Source organism: Eupeodes corollae, chromosome 1 (assembly GCF_945859685.1).
Source record: "Eupeodes corollae chromosome 1, idEupCoro1.1, whole genome shotgun sequence".
Taxonomy (NCBI): Eukaryota; Metazoa; Arthropoda; class Insecta; order Diptera; family Syrphidae; genus Eupeodes; species Eupeodes corollae.
In genome coordinates, this window is record NC_079147.1 from 285,091,437 (window position 1) to 285,118,525 (window position 27,089).

The 27,089-nt window shown below is 33.0% G+C and overlaps 1 protein-coding gene across 2 annotated transcripts in view; it reads left to right on the plus strand.

Annotated features, from left to right (window-relative positions):
- The first annotated feature begins 239 nt into the window (after window positions 1-239).
- LOC129938848 (protein phosphatase Slingshot) overlaps window positions 240-27,089 on the plus strand; it is a 116,134-nt gene continuing 89,284 nt past the window's right edge. The window contains exon 1 of one of the 2 annotated variants that reach the window (XM_056046652.1): window positions 240-1,813. The gene's annotated coding sequence lies outside the window, so the exon portion shown is untranslated. The remainder of the gene's footprint in view (window positions 1,814-27,089) is intronic. The other variant, XM_056046646.1, reaches the window with a different exon arrangement.

Sequence of the window (27,089 nt, forward strand, 5' to 3'; positions counted from 1 at the left end):
CTTCCACTTTATCAGATCTAAAGGGTTTTGTAAACGATGTGAAACAAATATTGGATCTAACTTGATTTCAAAAATATAAAAATTAGCCTTATATTTGCTCTTCTTTACATTTGAACAGCTTTGTGGAACCTAAAGGAACGGTGTGGATCTTATTAAGAGCATAGACAGCATTACTTTTAGAAATATTCTTGCATTAATAATTACATTTAGAAAAAAATTAAAAGAGACTGGACCCAAAATGCATTTTCTTGCAAAAAAGTACGTATACGCCACAGTGAACAATTTTAGTTTTTCTTTCGTACAATGGCAATACTTATCATATCAAAGAGCTTTTTAACTCCTTCTCTTCAATGAAAATAAAACACACACAAGTTTCTCACAGGATTCATTCTCTTACCCACCCCCTCCCGCTTTCCCCTCAACCCCCACCCACATAAAATTTGTAGTACACACTTGCTCGGTGGAAAATTAAACTATACTTGTAGGTATGTACTTTTGTTTTCTGCTTGCCTCCTCTGAATCTTCTCTTCGATAAAATTTTGTAGGCGCTTTCATCGAGTCGAGAACTGAACCGAGTGAAAATACCATAACAAAAAAAAAGAATCGTGTTTCAAAAAAAAAAAAACGAAAAAAGGAAGGTATAAAAATCCTTGTATATCCATCGTCACTGTGCGAGAAAATCCCCAATTCAAATTCAGTCTTTTTCCAACTCGGTCCGCTTACGGTCTTGAGCAGCGGCTGCCTTCATCTACTGTTACTACTCGAATTATTATTATTCTCTTTGATTGAATTTGTTGTTATATTTCTGCTTCTTTTGTTGTAAATTCTCATTTAAGTTTTATTTTTCATTTTGATTCTTTGCTTTTGTTGTTTTAAGTTTTTGGGGATATCCAATTTCGAATTTCGGGGATTTTTACAATAAGGGATTACGAATATATTGCGGGTGTTCAAAAATAAAAGGATTGATGTTGTGTGACAATAATGTCAATGTCGTTGTCGGTGGTGAAAAAATCCTCGGATGGATTTAAAAAAGAACTTCCTCCTTAAATCGGTAGAGGGGAGAGAGATAAGAACAACAAATGAATAATAAAATAAAATCGGTTCAATTTTATCGGTCTGAGAGTCTATCTCTTTTTTACAACCTCTCATATAATAGAGCTCTGATAACCCACTTGGTTAACAGCAGCGATGTGTGTCCTCCACCTCGTCTGGCAGCACCACCAACCAACTAGCCACACGACCTAACGACGAAAGGACGAAACGACAGGCCATACGTAAGACCGACCTTCCAACCAACAGACAGACCTACCGTACCGACCTACCGTATATTCTTGATCCTTGCTGCAGCTATACAAAACGGGAAATGTGTGATATAACGTGTGTAAGGGTTTTTATTTTCTTTCGTCTTCTCGCTTCGGAGGCTTTTGTGTATGCAAAATAAAGGAAGAGCACTTTTTTGTTTTTAATATAAAAATATCTAAAATAAAACGAAGAAAATATAAAATAAAGGTAAATAAATAAATATAAATAAAAGTGCAATAAGAAGAAGAGAAGAGCACACTTCTATAAAATAAAAAAAGAGGAAGGAAGTGCGAGCGAATGGGCGAGAGTCGTGTGTTTGCGTTTGTTTAAAAAGAAATAAAAAAAAAGAAATAAGGAAGCTCAAAGACGTTGTCTTCGTTTTTGTTGTTGTTGTGCTCATTGTGATACAAACAAAAAGAGAAAGGACATTTTTTCTTGGGAAAAAGGATACCTACCTTCATTGTATACTCCAACAAAGGAGCGGGAAAAAATTCATAGACCATCAGAAGTGGTAAGTCAGACGTCCTTTCACAGTACCTTGCATTTGAACACACGATTTACTTATAATTAGTCCTTAATTATTAAAATGTCATGTTGGCAGGCATATCCCTTTTTTTTTTTACTTTCGGTAATTACAACCAGAATGTGTCTAAGTGTCACCTGTAATGTTGTGTAGTCGTAGTCATAGCCGTGGCATAGTCGTGTAGCGCATTTTAAATTATGGTAATAGTTTTCGAAAAAGGACGTGCGATTTTATTTTAAAATCCTTGGTTTTTCATGTGAGTGCCTTTTTACCAACGAACATTCATTATACAAAAACAAAAAAGTGCTTGGTTGACACAAATTGAATGTACACACCTTTAATTTGGAGTGTCAAATTGCGTTACACCACCAACTTCACTCTACAAATTTTTACATAAAGATCCTTTTTAAGCCCAAACGCCTTATTTTTCAACTTGTTGGGGATTTTTCTGTTTTCATTACTCTAAATTTTATTTTGCGTGACTACTTTAATTATGTGCTTTGTTTTTGTGCTGCCTGCGCTAAGGATAGGTTTTAGATTCTTTGAGAAAGTAAATGTTATTAACTTTTCCTTTATTTTACCTCAAAAGTGCGTAGGTTTGAAAATTCTTTCTTTTTTATTTCTTATTTACTTAGGATTGACGTCTATTTATTTTCAAAGTTGTTTATTTTTTTTTTGGTGCAATTACTTTATACGATATTATTTTCTCCAAGTTCAATGTACTCACTTGGGATTGCCTATAAAATATGGCAGTTATAGGTTATAGGTATATATGGATTTTGAAATGTGTATAAAATCACATATTTTACTTTGCTAAAACCTTTGGGACTTAAAAAAGAAATGAAAAGTTTGGATAATTGTCGATGGGCACGTGTTGTTGTAAGTTAGGTGAGGTGAGGTAAATGTTTTTTGATACTAAAACAAAACAAAGTCGTAAATCATTTTTTAATGCCTGTTTTGGAGAGGCTTTTGAAAGGCATGTCATAGATTCAACAGAGACTGCTTTATGTGATAATTTGAGATTGAAATATAATATTCTATTTCCTCATAGAAAATATTAAAAAATATGATTTAAGTTTATTGGTCGAAAAGGTTTTTTGACCAATTTGCCTTCGAATTTTTGGCATTTTTGTTTGTGAGAGAATTAGGTTATTTAGACTTTTGATGAATTTGGTAGTGTCTCTCATGATAGTCGGGATAAATTTGAAGTGTCCTTAGCTGGAACTTTTAAATGAATGTGTCTTTATTACGCAACAACAATGGAGGTTACCCTAAAGTGGAAATGCATTTCCTTTGATTAAATGGAATTGAACAAAATACACACAGAAAGAAATGGTTGTCGAAAATGCTACTCCAATATACATATTTAGTTTTTCAACTGAAACTGGAAAAGTGTCGACTGCGTTATTTCTAAGAAAACAGATGTACAATTTTTTGTATTAAAAATTTACAAGTTATACACTTGCGTCGAGATTGGCTTGTCACATGAATAATTTTGTGTGCAATTTCTGTATTACCACAAGTGTTATAAGTGCTTTAGTTTAAAAAATATTGTATGTTTAAAAAATCTAGTTCTGTTACCAATGATAATTGTTCCAGTATAATCTTTAAATAAAGTTCTTTTAGCATTGTGGATGTTCTTGTGTATATTTTTAATAAAAGTGCGTAAAACGGTGTTTTACCAAGTTTGCTTAAAATTGTTGAGGTAATTAATCATCGCAAAGAGGCTAATACTTACATTGTGAATAATTATAGACCAATTTCTTTGTTAACTGTTTCTTCAAAAAATTTTGAAAAGGTGATGAAAAGAAGAATTTTGGAGTTTTTAAACAAAAATACTTTCTATACTGATTCCCAATTCGGATACCAAGTTCATAGATCAACTGAACATACTTTGCTAAAATTTTGTAGTGAAATGTATGCAAATTTTAATAATATTTTTTTACAGCTGGACTTTTTATTGATTAAATTTAGGCTTTTGACTTAGTAGAGAACAGTAGACATAATGCGTGGGTTCATCTATACTTGGTTAGATTTCTAACAATCTAATAGAAAACAATTAGTTAATATTGATGATATCTTGAGCAATTTATCTAATATATGTATAGGCCACAATTTCGAAAGAAAAATGACTGCATTTGTTAATGATAACGCCTTTTCTTATGGGTAAAGATCCCTTCTTAACTTAATTTCTGACTACTACTATTTGGACATATTAAGACGCTGGAGGTATTAAGATGAAATAACCTGTTTGGGGGTGGGGGATGGCGTCTTATCAAAACAAGATTAATCCTCTTCTTATTCCTCCAAAAAATGTTGTACACATCGTTTGTAATAAAAATAGCTTTCATAATATGTTACATACCATTTTATTATTCAGAAAATCACTATTTTATAATTTATGTTTGAAAATTGTTTTATATTTTTCCTTATCAATACTATTTTTAACTTCCCATACGAAGTTACTGTAATGCGTCCGATTTTTCACATTGCAAATTTTGACATTTCTCGACGTTTCAAGGTCCTTAAAATCGAAATAAAAGATTTTTAGAAAGATGTCTGTGCGTGCGTATGTACGTACGTTCGTACGTCCACGACGTTTTTTTTTTGTCGTCCATAGCTCATGAACCAGGTGAAAATGTTGGTTAACCCTAAATATCTCACGATAAAACGTTAGAGACTTTGATTAAATTATGTATAATTTATTGTAACGTGATACCAAACAAGTATATTTTTTAAAAATTTTACGAAAACAAAATCATTTTATTACTACAACAATTTTGTGCATGGAAAAATAACTTTTTCAACATCTGGTAAAATTTTAATACAAATTTAATGGAGAGTTTTTTTTACAAAAAATGTAAGGAAAATTTAAGAAAAGTTGGTAACAATTGATTTTCAACTCAAACATCTTTTCAAAAATGTATGGCTTCCAGTTAATTTTAACTTAAAACTAATATTGTTGTCAACATTCAGTAAAATTTTGAAAAAAAAAATCTAGTTGACGGTTTATTTACAAAAAATAAAAACCTAACAAAAAACAATACTAAAACTTGGTAAAAATTTACTTTCGACTCAAATAGCTTTTCAAAAATTAAAAAATATTGTCTTCAAACTTTTTTTATTTCACATATATTTTTTTCCATATTCAGTAGTTTTTTTTTATAAAAATCCAACAGTCTGTTTTTTCATAAAAAATAAAAACAAAAATTTGATGTTTGGTTTTTAATATTTCTCAAACTAATTTCATTCATCCAACTTGTATTTACTTATTAAGAAACACAAAATTTAAGAAATGCTTCTAAAATTGGTATAAATTTGTATCCGACTAAGAATCTATTTCCATTATAATTTCATTTTATTTCAGAATTAAAAAGTGAATACGATGAATTTAGTCAACATCACTTCTTATAATAGAACACGTCTTCGAAGATTTTTAACAAATTGGCTTTCTCCGTTTGAAGTCTTAGAGTTTTGTTTTCTTCTCTACAAAATATTAAAATATGGCTTTTTGGATTTTTTACTTTATTTTAATGGGTATTCGCACTAGCTCTAGCTTTAAGCTTTTGTAAAGAGTGTCTCTTGTTTTACTATTTTTTATTCTATTATTTTACTTTTTTCTAATTTATTTTTGTAAATTTTTTTATATTTTTTGCTTTTTTAATATTATTTTTTGTAAATAATTTTTCCCGGTTCTAATATGTTAATTTATTTATTTAATGTACCTTTTTAAGAAAATAATTGTTTATATTTGTATTAAACCTACATTTTTACAATAGTTAAGATTCGAATCAACACATAATAATGTGTTAGATGTTTTAGACTTATCTTGGTTTCCGCATTATAGAGTAGGCAAACCTCATTTAGTAATAAAAAACATTATTTTCTTCATTAAACATTAAAATGTGTATTGAACATTAAACATGTGTATTAAAAATCGTTTTTCAGTATACACAAAAATTGAAAAATTTGGTCTGGAAATTTTTTTTAAAAATTTAATATTAATATTATTTATTTTTAATTAGAAAAATTTGTTTTTACAAAATAAAATAATTTGATTCCAAATTTCAATTTAAAATTTTGGTTTATTTAAATGACAGCCCCACTTTAAAAAAGTTTTACTGCTAGCATAAGTTCATTTTGATTTGAATACTGTTTACCAGATTCATAGACCTTTCGAAAAAGCCATCTTGAAACATTTTCGATTATTTTTAAGTCTGGTGAGTATGGTGGCCAGTTGAAAAGTTTTATCACTCCAGATAATGTTTTATGACTTTAGCATTGTGTATATGTGCTTTAATATCCACGGCAAAACACCAAACAGATCATTGATTAAGGGGAGAGCCTTTTCCAATAATCAAATGTACGTCTAGGCAGCGCGCATTCATGCGAGTTGTCAGAAATTATAACTCTAAAGGACCCCTCAAACCATTACACCAGCCACACGGCTGTGCGAAACATCCAACCGATGCTTCTCCTAACGCAGATCGTGAACAAAGAAATTAAATCCACCTGGGAATTCTAGGTTGAATTTTTTTTGTCGGTGAAAATAACGCAGTGCCATTACGAACTCCAAGTCATGTTACCACGAAAGAAAACAAGACGTTGCTTTTAACGAGCTTGAAACGTTTCGAGTGATTAGCCTTCAAAATAATATGAAACGCTTTTTTTGTTATAATAAACGAACGCTCAAGGGGATATTACTACCCTTATTATGTAAAGACACAGTTTGAGCAAGGAAGAGGAGAGGGAGGTTGCGAAGTGTCAGCTGCCTTTGGAACGTTGCAATATTTTTTTAAATAATTTTTGGTTATGTAAAAATTTGGTCCGTCGAATATGGGTGTTGCAGGCTTTCTTGACCTGCCTGAACTTATTCCGGTTTTATTCAGTTGGATTGGCTTTAAAACAACGGAAACTTACGTTCTTGACCCTAATAACCATTTTACGTTTTCCTTAGGTCTGATGCTTTTAACCCTATTCGGGATAAAAGTTCTCATTCCCAGGAAAATCAAACTTGTGATCATATCTGCGCTGGCGTCAACGTCACTGTTCTCCTAGGAGCTCTTTCTTTAACTAAAGAGTTTCGACAAGACAAATTTGCTGATATGACCCAATGGTCAGATACGCCTAGAGGAGATAGAACACTAATAGTGTACTTATCAGGGTCGGAGGTAAGAAACAAGTCAAGAGTGTTTTCTGCTCGACCTATTACGTCCGATATTCGAGTGGGCTCGTTGACCAGCTAAGTAAGATGGTTGAACTCAGCGAAGATCTAAGAATACACTCCTTTGGATGTTGTCTGGCCCGAATGTTGAAGCCATGATGCATTGCGTGCATTGAAATCACCCGTAACAACGATTTCAGTGCGAGAATAAGACAAAACAATTCTTTGGATGGAATCAGACAAAGCATTAAATTCACGCTTAAGTTGATTTGCTTATTTATGGAAAATTAAAGAAAGAATTGGTACAAAGGTCATATTGTGGAAGGAACTGCCAAGCAATATTATTCCTAATGTATATGGCGAAGTGGGCAAAGAATAATGGGACCAAGCTATACCTATTAATAAAAAATTCAGCAGAACCGGAATCCTCACCTACTTGGGTTTCACTTAGTGCCAATACAGCTGTCATGTTTAAACAGTATGGGAGTACGCCGAAAGAAAGTTCGTTCTAAGCCCACGAATATTACAATATTCTACCAAAACACACAATCCTTAACACCTTTTTCATGAATTTTGTAGGCAGAATCGTGTGAATTTGAAGAAAGACGCAGAATAGCTCTTTTGACAGTAGCAGTAACGGCACTAACGGTTTTTCAGTTCATGTTTTTTTTCATAAACAAAAGCTCCAAAGGTATCAAACAAAATTCACAACAATCAGCCTTAACCTTCACTCAAAAACTGATAAAATGTGTTGTAGTTCTAATTTAAGTATTTTTTAAGAGTAACCTCTCTTTAAATTTGTAATGGGACTTTTCTAAAACATCACATTTCTCAGAGTAAGGTGTTATGAATAATAACTAAAATATTAAAACAGTGAATCGCAAAGACACTTTTTATCGTGAATAAATAAAAGTAATGGCTTAAAAATTATTACAATCTATGCTAAATTTTGTTGTTCAAGTAGAAAATGGTCTAAGAGAAATCCAATCTGTATTTTTACTTGCGACATATAGGAACTATATGGCAAGTTTTGCATTCGTGCAAAATTTCGAACTCGAGATTTTAATCAAACTTGATATTACGATGGTAGAGAAGTCGAAAAAAGTGGGTCCCGCAATTCCGTCCGGTCGGTTTTGTCTGTCTGTCCACGCTCCTATAGCCTAAACCATTGGGTCGATTGAGATATTGGTCAAAACTTTGAGATATTGGCTTTAATTTACTTTTATCTTTCAAAAAATATTGTTATTAACATTCAGTAAAATTAAAAAAAAAAAAACGAATTGACAGGTTTTTTACAAAAAAAATAAAAACCGATAAAAAATTAACAAAAGTTGGTAAAAAATGATTTTCGACACAAATATCTTTTCAAAAATATGAGATAATAAATTCTGACTAATTTTTACTTATATGAAATATTGTTTTCAACACTAGAACAAATTTTGAGAAAAATCGAATTGACAGTTTTTTTACAAAATATAAAAACCTAAAAAAAATGTATAAAAGTTGGTAAAAATTGATTTTCGACTCAAATATCTTTTCAACAATTTAAAATATTGGCTTCAAACTAATTTTACTAACTAATTTTATAAGAAATATTGTTTTCAACATTCGATAAAATTTTGAAAGTTTTTTTACAAAAAATAAAACTCTAAAAAAAACAATACTAAAACCTGGTAAAAAATTAATTTCGACTCAAATAGCTTTTAAAAAATTAAAAATATTGGCTTCAAACTTATTTTATTTCACAGAAAATATTGTTTTCGATATTCAGTAATTTTTATGTAAAAATCCAACAGTCCGTTTTTTTAATAAAAAATAAAATCTACAAAAAATGGTACGTTAATTTGATACAAATTGATACGAGTACATATAGACAAACTTTTAAGCAAGACCAATCGACAGACGGATGGAAAGTTATCAGTGTGGGTTGCATCCCAGCCTCTTTTTTTCATTTTTATGTGTTTAAAAAAATGGCTCCAATCTGCTTAAATATTTTATTTCCAAGTTTGAACTCAACTAACTTTTAAAAGATGGGAGGAAAGGAGTGGATAGAAAAAACAGACTAGCATCTTAATCTCATGTTTAATGAAAATCTCGGGTTCGCATTATTTTACAAATGCTACAATTATGTACATATGTGTCGCAAGTAAAAAATATGTTTTTAATTAAGTCAAACTCAATAAAAAGTGATAGAAGAATGTTTTGCTACTATAGCAATTTTATATATTTTTATCACCAAATTAGACCCAAATGGTAAGTTTTAAATTGGCCGTCATTAATTATAAATTAACCCAAACGACTCTTAATATTTAATTTTATCAACAAATCGAAAATGTTGCTCCTTGAATCATTGACATAATTAATTTCCTCACCAAAATATCTATAACTAATTTTCAGTCTATTTATTTAGGACTTAAACTGTTATGTTATACGTGTTTTTTTCCTAACCATTCCATAAATATTTCAATATTTACTATCAACTTGTTTTAAAAATAAACCACATATCACTCAAATGGGTCAAACACTCTTCAAAGTTAATTTACTTTAAGTAAACCCCATTTTCCACACGAGAAGATAACATTTTTGCATCTTTTGCTTGTTTGCTGACCAAACGAAAAGAAAACCTTAAATAAACAAGGGGACAGTTTTTAGACTTTAAAAACAAAAAACAAAAAATAAATAGGGCCACAAAAAATTATCATAGTTAAGTTTATGTACATATGAAGTGAAGCTACCTAACGATGAAATAAACTTGAAGTAATTTATCACAAAATACACAAAGTCCAACAAACATACAAAATTAATTTATATGACTTTAGAGGTTAGAGCACCAGAGCCTGTGTCTATTTATAAACTTTAGCCAAGTCCTTTTTGCTGAGTCAATTATTCTCATTATTTTTAATGCAAAAATTGTCAATTCGTCGTTATTTTGTAAAGGATATCGCACAAATATTTCATAAAGTCTCTCATTTTTTTTTTTCATTCTTTAGGTCTTGAGCTAACGTCTAACCTCTGAGGCTAAAGTATGGTTAGCCTTAACAGATGATTCGAATAAATGTTTAAGTGGTGTTATAATTAGTTTTGTAAGGATATACAGTAGAGGCCAGGACGAAAGCAGAGTGTTTAAGTTCTTATAATCAGAATTAATGATGGATAAAGGGTAAGAGTGCTGCTGTATATGATTTTCTGTAGCTGTTACATATTTACGAATATTGATGGTTGGGCGTTTAAAGTGCTCTTAAGATCTTCAGGATATTATGACGAGGACGACGACGACAACGATGTCGACGATGACGATGTGATGGCATAGAATTAATGAATATTTTAAATAGAATTCTTGTGTTTAATCTGTGAAAAAGGATCTTTTTCCTTTCTTTCTCTCTTTCTCTCATTTTCTATACGATTTTTCAAGCATAATGTAAAATAATGAGTACATAGCTTTATTGTATTTTGTAAAGGTTCAAGGATAAATATGGAAACGTTGTATAGTAAGGTAGTTAATAAAGCTCATAAAATAGTTCCTAATCAGGTAAAGGCACTAGAAAGCAGTGGGGCGTGGGAAAACGAAAGGATAACAAAAGGAAAATGTATATTTTCTTGATATTTTTTATTATATTTTACTTTGAAGATGAAGTAAGGATATTTTCTCAAGGATGAACCTGATTGCACATCGAATGCAACCATAAGAATCGCACAAGCATCAAAAACGGATGGGGGTTGGTGGATGGTAAAAGTTTGCCCCTTTTTTTGAATGACAAAGTGCAACTTCGAGGACAGATTTTATATAAAATATAACAAAAAAAAACGGTACTTCAAAAAGTGACCCAATTTTCGATACACACTTTATAATGGTTTATTTTTAAACGTAAATGAATAATTGCAGTTTTTGTGTGGTATGGTCCTCAGAATTATGGCAATTATTTTTAAGTAGGTATTCATACGCTGTTTTGCAGAAGCCCTTATTATAAAATTCAACATGATTTTAGATTTAAAAACATCTTGACGAGATAGACGCCATATGTGTCAGATTTGCCATAAGTCTCTTTGGTAGAACGTGGCTATTACTTTTCGTATTTGGTATGGCTGACTCATTTTACTAAGAAAACACACAAAATCTCAATCGCAATAGGAATTTATATTCTTTCAAAGACAAATCCAAGCCAAACAAACCAAAAATATCTCACATTGAAAAGAATAAAAAGAAATATGACTATAAAAGTGCCATAAAAAAGAAATCTCACCCAAAGTTATGTACATTTGAATTTTATTTTTCTTATGTTCAAAAATAACAGAAGCCAAAATGTATACCTATACATTCATGAATTTGACACAACTAATAAATTATAATTTAATTTATAAAATAAAATCCAATAAATCATTTCTCTCGCACCAAAAATTAAAAATTCGAAAAATAAAAGAAAATATCCAAAGAAACACATAAATATAATATAATTTCCTATAAAGAAGCAAAAGAACAAAACGAAGAAAAAGTAGAGAAAAATTAAGAAATATTGACCAGACAAGCAAATTTAATGATCAAATTAACTTCGTCCTTTTATCTTTTACCCTTACCTTATTATTTTTGCTCCTTATACTGATTTCTCATCCATGTAATGAGAAATATAACGTCTCCTTCCAGAAGCATAACATCATTTGGTTTTTATATATTTTTATTTTGTTATTTTGTGAGCCATAGTTTACTTATGTATATGTAAAAGTTCCTTTTTGTTCAGTACAACGTTTTTGTTTATAATTTAAGATAATAAAAGAAACCCCATAAAAATAATAGTACAGTGTGACATTTTCATAGAAAAATGAGAACAAATACAAATTTCGAATTAAAATCTTAACCTTAGATGTGTGACGCATAGTGTCAAATACAAATTTTCATTTATAAATTGGTACTTTGGTCCCTCAATTACTGGATGAATTGGAATATACCTTAAATAATAAAAATAAACTTTATCTAAATGTGAAAAAGTTCCTTTAAAAGAAACTATTTAGATACGTAATTCTGTAATCGGCGTTAGGTCTTTTAGTCAAAAACCATATAGCCCAAACCGATTTGTTTTTGTACGATTTGGGCAATATTAAAAACCCTTCGGCGTAACAATTGGAGAGAGTGTGGCATGGCAATTCGGGTAATTAGTGTTTGCCTAAAACTTGGTTTAGGTCAGCATAGCAACTTTCTTGCCATTTTTAAGTTCTTGCTTTACTTCCTCGTGGTGGTGGTAGCTAAAATAGCTGACTCTTCAGGATAGGTTACGGAGATTAGCATCTATAGCGGGATGGAAATCAGTTACGCCTCGGATAATTAATGAAAACTCGTTGACGACCTTTGGTACTGTACTGTGACAAGGATTGTTTTCTGGAATGGAAGGACGCTTCTGGACGCAGAAAGTGAAGGTCCGCATAATGCCAGATTTCTCCCATTAGAGATAAAGTTTGTGCGGTACAGGATAGATATCTTAGGGTTAATCGAAGTTCGGTGTTTGGGGTAGGGCAAATACAAGTCACCGACACGTAACACTCTGGCCACACTCCAAGAAACGCTCGAGAAGCTAGAGCTGGGTAACTCTTTACAAAAACTTCAAGAGCCTTATGGCCTGTGAGATTCTTGGGGAAAGGCTTATCAAAGCTAGGTCAGAGTAGAGTACGACCAGACCATTATACAGTGTTACGCCCAGACGGAGCTCGCATCTGATGAAGAGAAAGATTGCTTTTATAGTCAACTATAGGATCGGCCTACAACCACACTCCCCGCTTAGATATTATTTTGGTTATGGAAGACCTCAATGCTAAGATTGGCAGTAACAACAACGGGCTAAGGCATGTGATGAGTGTTTATGGAGTCAGCAATTGCAATGACAAGGGTGAGACGTTCATTGACTTCTGCAACGCCAATGGCCTTGTGATTGGTGGCACTATGTTTGAACACAAACTGTGTCATAAAATTAGCTGGGTGTCGACGACGGACAGGCAAGTGTCTTCCAACCAAATTGATCACTTCGCCACTTCGCTACTAGTCGACGCTTTAGAGGCTATCTCTTGGATGATTGAAACAGAAGAGGCACCAACATGGGACTTGCCCGTGACCAGCACTTAATGATAGCTATCCTAAGATTGCGTACAGCTGCAGTTCGAAGATCCAACGGAGTAACACGTGACGAGCGTAGATACATCAAGGCATTGGCGAAAGAAGCAAAAGATGCTTTCAAATAGGTGCGACAGCAGGACCGTTTACAGAATAACCAAAGAGCTGACCGGTGCAAACAGCTCAAAGACACCTGGTAAAAGAAGTAGACGGTACTTTGTTAAGTTCGGTGGATGAGCAAGTCAGAAGGTGGAAAGAACACTTTTGCTCGGTTTTAATCCGAGTGTTTGCAATCAATGTGCAGCCAATTCCTTCTGAAGTACCCGAACAAACTTATCGCCGAATCCGCACCTTCAAGTAAAGATGATATCGTTGCCGCAATAAAAGCACTTAAGAACAACAAATCGGTAAACTTGATGGAATTCCCGAAGACGTTTTACAGGCAGTGCCGACGTAGTCAAGCGAACTTCTTCATCCGCTCATAAAAGACGCCTGGGCCACCGAAAGCTTAACCGATGACTTTAAGAAAGGAATTATCGTCCAGCTTCCTACACAAGGAGATCTTACAAAGCGCTAAAACTGGAAAGGAATTTGCGTTCTACCAGCCGTAGCCAAAATAGTACCAAAAGTCATATTGGAACGCAATCTCAATCTTGGATCCTCCTGTATTGATCATATCAACTGCCTGCGGATCATTATTGAACAGTTCGTTGAATATAGAGCACTACTAAACCTGTTGTTCATCGATTTCGAGAAGGCCTTTGATAGCGCCAATAGGGAGTAAATCTGATTAGCTTTTGCAGAGGAAAACGAATTGCCATTTTTAAAGCAACATAATATGATGAATCCAAGTGTCACATTCTACACGATGGTAGGTTGTCAGTATCGGAGTCAGGCAGGGCTGTATTCTATCGCCAATATTGTGTGGAGAGAGAAGCAGGAGTTGTGGGGCTGAAAATTAATTCCGGCAAAACAAAAATGATCAGCCTTGGAACGACCATCCTCTCAAATAAACAATTTTTCTTCGCAATCGGTGGAAAAAGTGGAGAGCTTTCAATACCTTGGAAGTATCGTCTCCATCGAAGGTGGAACCGAACAAGACGTCATCTTCGCATCGGAATAACTCTATCAGGTTAAGAACAAAGCTACGACTGTTTAGCTCAAATGTCAAATCTGTGCTTCTTTATGGGTGCAGCACCTGGAAGGTTACTTCAGCCATTACAAGAAAGCTGCAAACCTTTGTGAATATGCAATGAGGTCCATTATAGAAGGCCATGCCAGGAACCAATAGACTCTATTATACAAAGGAGTGAATTGCAAAATATTGGACAAACGCCTAGGTAACGACTACATTGCATTCCAAGTAGTGCAGTGAAATCTGCTCATACAAGAAGGTAGAAGAGCTGGACGACGGAGAAGTATTTGGCGCAGGACAGCCGAGGAGGAATCAGCGTCACTAGTCATTCAAAAAATGGCTCACAGTGCTTATGGCATATAATCAGTGCTCAGGGCTCACACCAGTAATTTTGGTAGATGCTTAAGTTGGTGTATGCTAAGGAAAAGCCCAGCCATCCAAAATGTTTGCAAAATACAAAATGTTGGGCATTATGCTATTTCAAGATCTGGGCGTTACGGCATTAAAAGTTGGTTTGGGTGATGTGATATTTATTTGAGCATTTTTATGTTCTCTTAGTGATATTTTTTTAAGACGTTATATTTGGGGAAATAACAACTGACAATTTGGCGTTCGCTTTTGGTTGTTTGACTTTGGTTTTTGGACTTTGTGACCAGTTTGGGGCCAATTTGAAAAATTAAAAAGAGGCTGGGATGCGACCCACACTGCTAACTTCCCATCCCGTCTGTCGATTTGTCTTGCTTAAAAGTTTGTATATAATGTCCTAGTATCAATTTTACCAAATTTGCGTACTATTTTTTATAGATTTTATTTTTTATGAAAAACGGACTGTTGGATTTTTATATAAAAATCACTGAATATCGAAAACAATATTTTCTGTAAAATAAACTAAGTTTGAAGCCATTATATTGTTTTTTTAGAGTTTTATTTTTTGTAAAAAACCGTCAATTCGATTTTCTTTAAAATTCTATCGAATGTTGAAAACAATATTTTTTATAGGAAAAAATTAGTAAGAAGCTATTATCTCAAAGTTTTAAAAAGATATTTAAGTCGAAAATCATTTTTTACCAACTTTTGTTAGTTTTTTTTTTTCGGTTTTTAATTTTTTGTACAAAAAGTGTTAATTCGATTTTGTTCAAAATTTTACTGAATGTTGACAACAATATTTTTTGAAAGATAAAAGTAAACTAAACCAATATCTCAAAGTTTTGAAAAGATATTTGAGTCGAAAATCAATTTTTACCAACTTTTATTAATTTTTTTTTTAATTTTTATTTTTTTTTTTAAAACTGTCAATTCGATTTTTCTCAAAATCTTACTGAATGTTGAAAACAATATTTCTTATAAGATTAAATAAGCTTGAAGCCTAAATTTCAAGTTTTTGAAAAGATATTTGAATCGATATTTAATTTTTACGAATTTTGAGTAATGTTTTTTTAGATTTTTATTTTTTAGAAAAAAAACCGTTAGATAGATTTTTTTCAAAAAATATACGTCTTTAAGATCACGTTACAGTTTATTATATAAAATTTAATTCAAGTCTCTAGCGTTTTTGGTTCGTAAGATATTTAGGGTTAACCAAAATTTTCACCTTTTTTTTAAACTGCTATGGTAAAAAAACCACCCACGCAATTTTCTTGAGAGCCCTTTTTGCATCTTTCTGCCTTATTATCTGTATAACAAAATTTATTTGAAGTCGATATCTCTTCTGGTTCTTGAGCTATGGACGACGAAAAAAACGTCGCGAACGTACGGACGTACGGACGTACAGACGTACGGACGTACGGACGTACGGATGTACGGACGTACGAACGTACGTACACACGCACGCACAGACATCTTTCTAAAAATCTTTTATTTCGACTCTAGGGACCTTGAAACGTCGAGAAATTTCAAAATTTTCAATTTGACAAATCGGACCCATTACAATAACTACCTATGGGAAGTTAAAAATAAATCGGCAAAAGGCGATAATTCTTCTTTTGATCCACAACAAATTGAAAGCAAGTTGTGGGAAACTTGAGAACTTCTAGAGATCCAGAAGTTATTCCTGAATTTCAAAAGCCATTGTAGTGTTTGTGGTATTGAAAAATTATCGATTTACAACAGTTAGTATTGATTTACCAGTTTGTCCATTAGACACATTTTTTCTGTATTTGAGGACCTTTGTTTATGGGATAATTCATAATAGGAGTACTATTCAAAGAATTGTTTGCTTAGTCAAAATCAGAACATTCATGTTTTTAAACCTACAGATGTTAAAATTGCTAGACACGCCTCTAACTTCTGATATTTGTATCTTAGAACCATCCCACTTTTGCGTTTAAGGCTTTAAGGTTCTCACTTTTGTTGTATTATATCTTTGGACTTAAATATCAACACTAATATCAAATAAGGTGTCAAAAACTGGCAACTTTATTACTTCATGTTTAAAGTATCTCTATTTCACATATCCATAAGTGCACTTGTTGCTCTAATTAAGATCAATTTACCCTGAAGATCAATATCGGACACACTGTAAGCTATGAACAGAGATTTCTTGTTTAGTCGTACAACACGAATGTTTTTCTTATTCCCATGTCTTTATTGTTTCAATATTTCCAAACTGTTGCACATCTGTACTTAATTTTAAATTAAATCCCACTTTTTTGATTCTCATGCTGTATATAATCATTACATGTATAAGCGTATTTATAACCCCTTGAAAGTTTATATTGAAAACTGCTCTACTAATATTTTCCAAAATATATCCATATTTTGGTGCTCCATTATATTGTGTACCTGCCCCACTGTAAGTGCTTCCTCAAAGATTACAATGATTGCCAACCAGTAGTAGAAATAATAAAAATTCATGGTAGAACTTTCGGCGCCAAATATCAAACCGCAAACAAAATAAAACTCTTATAAAGGATAAAAGTCGAAAGCTAAAGGGATTCTTTATACTCGTTTGTACTTTTTGTATGCTATTCCCCGGTAGAATGAGTATGGAGACTTTGAGTATATGTTGTATATCTGAATGGAAGGAAAGAAGACTCTGAAGAAAAAAGACAAGTGAAGACAAAAAGATTTCCATCAAAAAATATAAGAATTCTTTTCCAGACAGAATGACGATTGTTTGAAAATATCAAAAAAAGGAAATAAGGATACTTAAAGGACGTTGTTATTGGTTATGTGAAATTGTGATAGGTAAAGGAAATACCTCTCTTAAATGTTAAATTTTAAGTCGCAATAATGCTCAATTTCTTTTTTATACCTATGTATATGATTTTTTTTATCAATGAATCTAGTCGATATAATGTCTCCATGATGTCTAGGATCTGAACATGTAACTGACAATCGGATTTATATCCTAAGGACTCGCTCGTGGCCAATTCTATGGAAAAGATAAAAGCCACTCAAAAAGGTTTGATGTAATCGAATTAAGAAATTTGATTTGTGTTAAAAACATAAAAAAGATTTTAAGATGTGATATGTACAACCTTAGAGATACAAATAATGTTAAACTACTTAATTCTTGGACCTAATGGATTTCTTGGTTACAAAGTACTTCTAAAGATATAGAAGACCTCGATAAATGGGAGGCGAGTCTTTCTTTAATCATGGAAATTAAAAGCTTAAATTGAAATTGGTACGAGCATAGAAAATGGTAAAGCTAAAAGTCTGTGTTTGCCTTTTTTGAATAAATAGAAACAAATTATATATATTACTTTCATTTTTGTGCATACAATGGAAGAGTCAAAGGCCAGCCTCCTTGGTATTCAAGGTTCATTTGGAAACAGTTCTGCTGAGAAGTATATAGACATTATATGCCTAATTCATGAGAAAACTTTTTGAATAAAATAGAAAAAAAAATAATATGCGTTAGGAGTTTCTTTAGAATGTAACTATTTAACTTAGAAAAGTTGTGAATGTAAACAAGAATCTTTTTTCCTTTATCAATAAAAGTTTAAGCTAAGAACTTAGTTTGAGTATTATCATGGCCTTTCATATACTTCAAGAGAATGTTATTAGTACCATCACTGAAATTGAATAATATTTATGGAAGCAATATTGATCTTTAATCTTCAATTCATTTTCTGAGTCATTAAGATAGCAAAAAGAAGACCTGAACATTTTAGGAAGCAATTCAAATTTCATATTAGGTGTATCAGACTAAAAAGTCTTCTCAAAAATGCATTGCTAAAATTAAATTTACCAATAGTTATGAAGCACAACGTCCTTCCTGCGGTTGCCTTAAAAGTACCACATGGAGGATGATATTGGTCTTAAGTTATTGAATTTTGTTTGGATTGTTAACATAGCATCGATTATTCACTGCTAAAACATTCCGAGGGGTTCAAATCAAAGCTCCGAGACGGCCAAGTGATATCACCAAATTGGCTGATAATACGAATGGGAATTTGGTGAGCAAAAGGTTTACCGAAGAATGTGTTTTCTTGCGTGGAGTGCTACTCTGCGTGAACCAGAGGTCATTCAAGTCCTTGATTTCAATCCGTAACGACAGCCATGAATCGATATGTTTTTCGTAACCCCATTTTTTAAAAAAAAAAGGTCCATTGATGCCATTCCTCCATACGTACCAAATTGTTATTTTCTGGGGATGCACTGATTTATTGAAAATAAAGTCGTGGGCTTTCAATTGCTATAATTTTGTGACCATAGGTCCTCAGATATATTAAGCATACCAAAATGAATCAGCTTTTGCTAGGTACCATGGTATGCGGCTTCCAGCCATTCAGATCTGCTATATTTTTGAAGATTCCTCCTCAACTGTTCTTCTCCACGTGTTTCTCAGTCTGCTGACTCTTTTGCCTTCTAGAGTATTGGATTCCACTGCATTCCCTGCCCTACAATGAAATCAATAAAATTTCGAAGGAGCATTCAATCCACTACCACTTCCACAATCGGAAAATAACGTCTTGACCCATTTTGATATATATATTTCTTTGATGTCAATACAATTGTGCCAAATAACCCGCAAAATATTTTGTAGACTCCAACAAATGAAGATTTATATGTTTCCTAATAATTACAGCTGTCCTATGTTGCATCCGAATAAAAGTACTGATTTGAAAAATGAGCGTAACAGTCCTAGGTTTGTCTTTAAGCTGCGTGAGTAATTCCTCCAAATATTTTACAACAATCCGAACACAGGCTTAGATATCTCGATAAAGCTGGAGATTTCTTGTACGGTTTCGCCCTCAGTAGGGACATTACTTCCAAAATGCTGGAAACTCTCTACTTATTGAATAATGTTTATCAAAGAAGATGACTGCGAGGTTCCGAGACTGAATAACTCAGTATTGATCTCCTACCCTACGATTTCTGCTGCTCTCCATCCTTGTTTTTAATTTTGGAGAGATAGCAAACATACACCGTCTAAGTGTCTAGTGATTCAAGTTCTGTTGTCTAAGTCCATCTTATTCCTCTGTTTCAGGGCAAGACTGTCCGCAGCTTATCACTAATTACCAATAAGAATAGAATTGTTGACATTATGTAACCCTGTCTTCTGACAACCTACTTCCATTCAAGACTAAATCGATGGCTAGTTGAACTAAAGCCAAATAACCACATTAAGTGGGATCATGAGTGTCGTCAACTAGCTTATTAGTCTCACAAATTTTCTGCAAAAACATGTTTAGAGCAGTCTTGGTTGGAATTTAAGTTTCTTAAAAAAATGGCTGTTTGGGCTTATCACTCCCTCACTTTTGAAATAAAAAAATAAATAAATTAAAAATAATTTAAACAGACCGTTTGAGAATTAGGGCCTAGTGACAGACAACTCTCAACCATTTCTGAGTGCGAGTACTGTTGTCAGGGATGGAAGGGACCTACAGTTTTAAGCCGAATCCGAACGGCAAATTTGAGAAAGCGCTTTTCGTGACAAGAATTACTCTTGGAGAATTTGTCAATGCCTCGCAAGAGGTGGCATATACAGGGGTCGAACCCAAGACCTCTCGCATGACAGTCCAAAGCACTAACCATCAACCATTTCCCAAATTTATTCTTAGGAGGCGTGATGCTGACTTTCAGTAAAGTTTTCAAACGGGAAACATCTATCAGGGGCAAAATAACATTTGACTAAAAACGGTACCACGTAATAGTCTATCCTTAGTAACAGTTCCATTCAGTAACTTAGTTTTTGAACCCGATTTAACAGCATGATAAGCTAAAGGTTTCTTTGCAAAAAAGCAGTTTATGAAGTAAACTACAATCCCTTAGCCTCCGAAATAGTTATAGAAATACGAGCAGACTAACATTTTGCAAAGAGAGGTGCGCATGTTTCCAAAACTTGCTGTTGAATTTGGCTTATATGTTGGTAACATAATTGAAGGACTTTCTTAATGTTTAGAATATAACCCCAACGGTCGAACCCTATCAAAACATGAACAAAATACATTAATTTTGAATTCCGGTCATGCTTCTCGATGCTCATTATTTTTCCAAACATTCAGAAAGTTTTGAAAATTGCAATATCCTTCCTTTCTGTAATTACATCTAAAAATCTAAAACCCTCAATTTCCTTAACCCCTCGCTTCCCAATCCTCTTCTCCAAATTGATGAATGAACAACATTTTGTGTCCTTAGACTTTATTTTTAGGTTGTGGGTTCATTAATTCATGTTAATGATGAATTTCTTTACACAAGTCAGTCAGGAAAATGGTCTAAACGAATTTTCGCTAAGTTGCGAAAAATATTTTGTTTGCTTTTGAAAATATTATCAAACCTAATTGCGTTTAATATTTTGTGCTTACCTTCACAGCTTTCAAACCCAAAAGGGAATAGGGAGACCTTTAAAGGGTACACGAGTATACGGTCTTGATGGGTCCTTTGCTTGCAAATGTACTTTATGCGTGTATCATTAAATTGCGATTTAGATATTTATCAGATGCAGATTGAATTACTCAACTTATGTACACGAACATCGTTCTCCGTACATAACTTCGACCCAAAAGCCAAACAAAAATCAGAATCTGTGAATAACTAAAGATTTGGGGATTCCAAATTAGAGTTGTTATGTATACTTTTGCCAGGAGATGGCGCGGGTAAACCAAAAAAAAGAGATGAACTTTATCGGGGTGATGTCTTTCAATGGAGCCACAGAGTAGCTTAATATAAAATATGAAACACACTTTAGCACAAATATTCACCATCTCTGCCTTCCTTAACAAAATTATGTATGGATTTTTTTTATATAAAAATCATTAAAAATATTTTATCTTACGTAATCATCATATACGAGTACCATGTGCGGCGCGGTGTGGTGCGATGCGGTGCGTCATATTCAATTCACAGAGATATTAATTTTTGTGGACTTGATGTGTGGTTTTATGTTAACAAAGTTTTGAGGTTTTCTTCCACTTTTTTTCGATTTTTTATTTTTTTGAAAAGGCAAGCATTAATTTTTAACACACAGCATTTCGAGTATGGGTAATGGAATAATAAAGAACCATGTTTCAAAAATGTTGGGGACATTTTCATGTTTTCTCATTTTGCTGTGTTTTTTGTATGTTTTTTGTTAACCACATGATAATGTTAATGTTAGTTAGACTTGTTATGGAAGAGATACAAAAAAAAGTATATTTTTAAGCTTAGTGATAAAATTTTAATTTTAACGATTATGTATACAAAAATGTTTAAGCTTTGAAAAGGATGTGTTTTTTTGAATCGTTTAATAATAATTTATTGATGGTGTTTTCTTTTAGCATTGTATTGTTTTAAACATTTAAGGATTATGAGATTGCCTTGTTAGAAAAAAGAAGTTAAAAATGTCAAATTGTCGCTTTAAAAAAGTGAAAAGGAAATGAAATTATAATATTTTGTGGTTTTAAATAATTTAAAGTAGTTTCAAGATATTAAAATCAAAACTCGTGTTTTTGCAGATCAAAGTTTTCATCTACATCTATTTTTGGTACCAGAAAAAAAACACTACTGACATGAAATTTGATGGAGAGATTTAATTGTACCTACCTTATGGACTGTATTTTAAGGCTAGTAACGAGGCAAGACTAGTCTCGGTATTAAGTCGGCCTAGTCTCGTGAAACCGGGACGAAACGAATCTACTGTTGAACCTTCCGCGGCGAGACAGAGACGAAACTGTAAATTTGGAACCAGATTTTTATCGAGAATCCTGTGGGTCTAGTCGGTCTCTTCAGAATTTATATTGTACTCGTACATAAAAGGAAAAACATTGTTGTGTTAATGCTTCTTCGATTCCCGAAATAAAACTAAATTACACTTATACAAACGTGCACAAACCTTAGAATCGATTTCAATGCATTAAATTAAAACTTTAATTTATGTGTTGGATTACCCATTAGGTTAGGTTAGGTTAACGTGGCTGCGGATTAAAAATCCACACACTTAGGCCAAGAGAAAGGCCCGTTGTGATACCACATGAATCTAGAGAAATACTTCTAACTAGTCGAACCATTTTGAGCTTTTTATAAAGCGAAGAAGATATTTGATATCCTTTTTAGCTAGTTTACTGGGATTATCAAAAGAGTAGTCCCCCAGATGAAGTTTGCGTCTGAGTGAAAGAGCAGGGCAAGTGCATAGAAGATGAGAGATTGTTTCCTCTTCTTCATCGTCCATACAGCTCCTACAGAAGTCATTTGAGCCTACGCCAAGTCGTATTGCGTGTCTGCCTATAAGACAGTGTCCCGTAAGGACACCTATTAGGGAGCTAATATAAAGTCTGCTTTGAGATAACAAGTCTTTAAAGCGCTTTAGGTCCAGTGAAGGCCATATGAGTTTTGTGGCTGCACATGTTGGTAAGTTGTGCCACCTAGAATTTGCTATCGCAAAAGCTGTTTCTTTTAACATAAGTTTACATGTAGCTATTGGTATACTTATCTACTCCCTTTCAGGTGAAATAAGTATGACGGTTCCATTTTTAGCGAGTTCATCGGCTCTACAATTACCTGTGATGTCTCTGTGGCCCGGCACCCAACAGAGGTGAATGTTAAATTGCAGCGCCATCTCCACAAGAGACGATCGACAATCGAGGGCCGTTAAAGATTTGGTTGAGACACCGTCAAGGGATTTGATAGCAGCCTGACTGTCAGAGAAGATGAAGATATCGAAGTTCATATCACGTTTTCTCTTAGCCAGGAGAGAACCTCTTTGATCGCTGAATTTTCCGCTTGAAAGACGCTACAATGATTAGGGAGGCGGAATGAGATGCTTAGATTAAGCTTTTTTGAGTACACACCACTACCAACTCCCTCATTTGTCTTGGATCCATCTGTATAAAAATGAATACTCTTGTTATCCAGGAGTTGTTTGCCTTCCCATTCATCTTTGGATGGAATGGATACCTGGAAGTTTTTTCCAAATAGTAGTTTAAGAATAGTATAGTCTATGTACTTTGGTATAGAACCAAAGAGGTTCAAAATGATGGAGTACCCCACATTGTTGTTGGTCCATTGAGATGAGGCGTCGAGTCTTATCGCTGTACTTTCTGCCACTTGTTTACTGAAGATGTCGAAGGGTGTCAGATGGAGGAGAGTGTCTAACGCTGCTGAAGGTGTGGTTCTCAATGCCCCGCTTATGCAGAGCCATGTAGTGCGCTGCACTCTGCTAAGTTTGTCGCAGTATGTGACTTTCTCCAGTGCAGTCCACCATACTGACACCCCGTACATAAGTATTGGTCGGATGACCGATGTGTATAGCCAGTAGGTTATGCGAGGTTGAAAACCCCATTTGCTTCCTATAGCTTTCTTGCAAAGGAAAAGAGTTGCTGTAGCTTTTTTAACTCTTTCCTGTATATTGGATTTCCAACTTAATTTTTTGTCCAATATCAGACCAAGGTATTTGGCTTCGTTGGTAAAAATAAGTGGTATACCTTTTATTGAAGGAGGTACAATTACTGGGATCTTGTATTTCCGTGTGAAAAGGACGATGTCTGTTTTTTGAGGATTAATACTAAGTCCGCAGTGATCAGCCCATCTAGTGAGCATATTGAGTGCATTTTGGAGGATGTCTCTCAGTGTATTAAGATCATCGGCATACGCAACCACTCTGTAGCCTTCCCTCTCAAGGGATATTAGTAGTTGGTTAACCACTATTTCCACAGGAGAGGGGACAGAACACCACCTTGCGGAGTGCCTCTACTGACAGACCTTTGGGTGCAAAAATCTCCCAAACTAGAGTTGATGATCCTGCTTTTTAGCATTAGATTAATCAACTCACAGATTGAGTATTCGACGTTTAGGGTCGTCATAGCAGAAGTGATAGCGGATGTGTCAACGTTGTTGAAAGCGCCCTCAATATCCAAGAAGGCCACCATAGTGTATTCCTTTTTCTCTAGGGAGTATTCAATAGTTCTTACCAGAGTGTGCAATGCTGTTTCTACCGATTTCTCTTTGCAGTAAGCATGCTGAGACATTGATAGTCTCTTCTCAATGTTTTTACATATATGGATATCGATCAATCGTTCCAGAGTTTTGAGAATGAAAGATAATAGGCTAATAGGTCTAAGGTCGTAAGGGTTGACATGCGAGCATTTGCCCGCCTTGGGAATGAAAACTACCATTACATCTCTCCATCGCTGAGGTATATAGACCAGATTACCCAATAAAACCCCCATTAATTGTTGATTTATCATCATTGATTTTTAAATATTTCTTTGAATACTAGCTACAATTTCTATACATAAGGAAAAATTCAAAAATATAAATTATGATTTGTTTCCAAGAAAAGGGTGATCTTAACACTAACATACTTGTGACAGAGTATAACAACGGTTTTTCCTTTTTGCGGTGGCTGGAATTCGTCATCTGACAAAATGAGTTGTTAAACCAATTTTTGGTTTTTCAATTGAACATTCTGACATTTACGAAAATGGATCACTTAATAATCGCACAACGCATAAACATTGTTTAAACTAACTACAAAAATGGTGATTTTTCCACAGCCACATGTAGTGCCTTGAGAGGAGATTATGGTTCACATTATCCTCCAAAAATAAGCAAGTCAATGGCAAAATTGTGAAGAAATTTGAAGAGATATTTAAGTCGAAAGTAAATTTTTACCAACTTTTAGTGATGTTTTTTAGGTTTTTATTTTTGGGTAAGACACTGTCAAATCGATTTTTCTCTAAATAAAACTGAATGATGAAAACAATATTTCTTAAAAGATAAAATAATAATAAAAAAAAATGCCCTTTTCTTAGGGTTTTGTTTCTTTTAAAAATATGTCCCTTCGATTTCTCTTAAAATTTTACAAACGGGCGACGAGAAATTTAAACATTTTCAATTCAAAAAATCGGATCGATTACAATAACTTTCTATGGGAAGTTAATAAAATCTTCAAAAAATAGTTCGCAAATTTTGTAAAAATTAATAATCGGTTCCTGATATCTCTCAAATTAATTTCATTCATCCAATTTGTGTTTGCTTATAAAAGAAATAAAAACTACTAAAATTGGTAAAAATTGGTTTCCGAATAAAAACGTCGTTAACAAAAATAGATTTTGAAATCAAACTATTTCATTTTATGCAAATATTAAAATTAGTATAATTCAACTTTTTTAACAAAACAAGAAAACCTACAAACTTTTAAGCAACACAAATCGACAGACGGGATGGGAAGTTATTTGTGTGAGTTGCATCCCAGCCTCTTTTTTTTTTCTTTAAATCATAAGAAATTCCTCGAAAGATTATATTTCAAATAATAATGTTGATGTTTTTCTTTTAGTAAAAGTTGTGAGATTGCATTTTCTAGGAAAATAAAAAAGCTTTTCAATTATTCTTCCAGGTTTTCTTTTAAAATGTAAGGCACGTACAAAACACAAAATATGATATTTTCTTACTAAACTTGACGCTAATGGGTTTTTAGATTTTGAATATAAAATATGTATGTCACTGAATTCAAAATTGACAAAATTGATTTTCTTTCTGGGAAGTCCTATTCAGTCAATGACAATGTAATATATTCCTCTCCTTTCGAAAGCGTATTTCATTCTGTTTTTCCTAATCGTTTCAATTAAGAAATACAAAAATTAACTAAATTCATTATTTTAACACTTAATCTAGATTAATATTTCAATGTTATCTGCAGATAGTTTGATTAATTTTTTCAACAGAAATCAACACGATATTTTGTTATTTAAATATCCATAATTTATTCTTAAAAGTTGAACCATAATTGGTCAATTTTCAATGTCAATCATTTTATATAGAACATAGCTTAATCATATTTAAACAAAAATTACGTTTAACCTAATCAAGGTGAAAATCTAAGAGCCCCACTAAATTGAAGTTACGTTCGAAAGGTTATTGAAACAAAAGACTCTCACTTTACACACTTTTATTCAATAAGTCTAGACATTTAACGATGCGAGGCATAAAGTCTCGAATAAAATATCCTTAGGCACACCACAAAAAAGGTCTTATCGAAATATAATCAGAGGCTAGCAAAGCAATTATTTTGGAAAAGAAACTAAATATTTTTTTTCGTTCGTTTTAAGATAGCAAAATAAAAACATGCAAAATGTGAAAATTAAAAAATAATAACTTAATGGAATTTTACCTCTGAATATTCGAGTACAATTGAAGGTAAGAGTTAAGTATAATATTTTCATTCATGTTTGAAGCTAATTAATATGTCAAACAACTTCATGCTAGAACTTGTATACTTAAAAATTCATACGAGGACTTGAACAATACGTTGAGTCATTCCAAAAACCCTTACGACGACAAAACTAAAACATTATTAAAGAATTCTTTCACGCCATTTTGTATTATTAAACAACTTTCTACGGAAATTACTTCAATTCCATAGCAATTTTACCTTCAATTCCACCGCAATTAAAAGTAATCAAATGTGGATTTAATTCGTCAAAACTTTGAAAGGTTATACTAACCA